The sequence below is a fragment of the Penaeus chinensis genome, chromosome 8 (assembly GCF_019202785.1).
Source record: "Penaeus chinensis breed Huanghai No. 1 chromosome 8, ASM1920278v2, whole genome shotgun sequence".
NCBI lineage: Eukaryota > Metazoa > Arthropoda > Malacostraca > Decapoda > Penaeidae > Penaeus > Penaeus chinensis.
Window position 1 is genome coordinate 12,709,775 of NC_061826.1, and position 2,500 is coordinate 12,712,274.

At 34.6% G+C, this 2,500-nt stretch overlaps 1 protein-coding gene across 1 annotated transcript in view; it reads right to left on the reverse strand.

Annotated features, from left to right (window-relative positions):
- Nucleotides 1–1,216, reverse strand: part of LOC125027732 (mitochondrial mRNA pseudouridine synthase Rpusd3-like) — a 7,251-nt gene extending 6,035 nt beyond the window's left edge. The window contains exon 1 of the mRNA XM_047616846.1: nt 1,124–1,216. The gene's annotated coding sequence lies outside the window, so the exon portion shown is untranslated. The remainder of the gene's footprint in view (nt 1–1,123) is intronic.
- Nucleotides 1,217–2,500: the final 1,284 nt, after the last annotated feature.

Consider the following 2,500-nt stretch of genomic DNA (forward strand, 5'->3'; position numbering starts at 1 on the left):
GCACAAGGTAAACATTGCCCGCAATGGAGAGAATGACAAAAAATAAGACACTTTGCCTATGGCATTTCCCTCACAAGGTGATAATGAGAAAGTTGTGAAACACTTTATACATTGGTATACTTATACAGGAAAATGTAATGACACTATCACAAGGATAGGGAAAAACTACACTCCTAATAATTAAAATAATCTACACAGGCAAAGAATAACATAAGAAATGATGTAAACAGATAGGGCCTAATGCCACGTGGAAGTTTCACCCCCGATAGAATAATTCAGCAATAAGTTGAAGGTCTGGCTGGGACTGAAGAACCCGGGTTAGGAAGGTTTTCGGTTCATATGGATATGGTTGAGGATCCCCTGGACAGGCTGGAGTAATAAAGATTCACATAAACTACAATGTGATACTTGAAACAGGGAATAATAACTGCAAAGTTGAATGGCTGTGTGAAACTAAATAATTGCCATAAAATGAAATACTGGCACAATAGAAACAAAAAAACATGACATTTCACACATCAAAACTTCAAAATCAGACTTTACAGAATGTAGTCAATAGAAAGACCATAAGGTGTTTGTTACCAAGAGTGACGCACCCTCCAGAGACGGAGTCCCAAAACCAGGGTATCATGCGAACCTAAAATCCAAACTTAACCTCTCCTACCGATTATTCCTTCTCTGGACTGGGTGCCAATTTACTGAATATGCAACGTTAAGAATTCTGGCTCTCTGAGGGTGTTGTGGACATAGTCTCTGAGGAGTGACACGCGGCTGATTTTTTCGTAATTTCGCAGTAAACGTGAGGCCGGAGCAGCTGTACCTGTGTTATTAATTAATCTATTTTTATACTCTATAAGATGGCACTGTCCATTTCCCTTTATCTCTATGTGTCGCTCTCGGTAACATTAACCGCCCATTAAACACAAGAAGTGAACTAGGAAATCGAGAAAACTCTACATGGACCAATACAAGTTATTACCAAGTGATTCTGACAATGATAACTAATATTGTGCTCATTTCTCCCTTTCTAACCGATTCCTAAATAAGAAACACAACATTCTAGATGCACCATGTTTGGGTATACCCCTCACTAATATCAGGGGCAATAACAACAAGAACTCACCAAAATACACAACGTTTTTATAACACACGAGAAGGACCAACACAGTCGCGTTTGTTTACATTTGCGGCCGGATGTCCAGTTCGGTTCGTTAGATTCGGGAGGCGGGCAATATGTGGTAATATGTGGAGAAAAAGGAGTTGATTTGGTTTTGTTGAACCAGTTTTCAGTGAGTGAGTAATTGTTGAAAATAAACTTAAATGGTATATGATAACAAAAAAAAGTGTAATCTACAGAACTAAGCACGCGAATTTTGTGCTCTGTAGATACGGATGCACACTTGCGCGCTCGCGTACACAAACACAACACACACACACATATATTTAAATATATACAAATATATACATATATATATAATATATGTATGTATGTGTATATATATGTATACATGTATATATATACAAATATATATATATATATATAATGTATATATACATACATATATATGAATATATATACATATATACATATATATGTATATTTATGTATGTATATGTGTGTGTGTATGGAGACTAGGGGATGAAGAACAAAAATAGTTAAGAACAATATATGATAATCAACTCTGAATATATTTTTTTCCTGTATTACCATTTCAATTGGTTACAACGGGAATGAACTTTCACTCATGATAGATTCTGTCCATTCATAAATTACAGAATAACGCATGTATATCGTATTTTGTATTATTTGATGTTCTAGTTATCAGTTCACAATTATATTAACCGCTTGTTTAGGGAATATCCAGAGAGTATATAGCTGTTCATTCAGTGGTTTCCAAAGGCCTTCGGCAGGTAAGCTTGAATGCATCCTCAGGGATTTTCCAAAAAATACTCACGACTCTTTCAAAAAAAAAAAAAAATAAATAAATAATAATAATAATTATAACGAAGCCCTGTGGTATGACATTTAAAAAAATACGTTATCATCACAGATTTGACAGTTATATGGTTTCCTTTGTAAATATGATATGTCCTGTGAACGTGGTATTTGAGGTGGATATGATTACGCAATTGCCTTAGAAAAAATGGAAAAAGAGTATTTCGGTATTTTTTTACAACTTATGCACAGTCAATGACCCTTTTTTTTCTTTTTTTTTCTTTTTTTTTTTTACTGATTAAAGAGGAAACCCACCAACATAAGAGACAAATGAAGTATACACTGTGAATATATATCATTGAAAAAGTCAAACTAAACTTTTATTTCTTGTTGCAAAAGCGAATGAACTAATCCCAAGGCACTTGGCCGGATTCCACAGCGACAACTGAAAAAATATGAAAATTTTTGAATCATTACAATGCAGTGTACGATGACTGACCGAACTTGCTGAAACGACGCTTTTTCACGTGGTTAGAAAAGTCATTAACAGACTAAATGGATAAT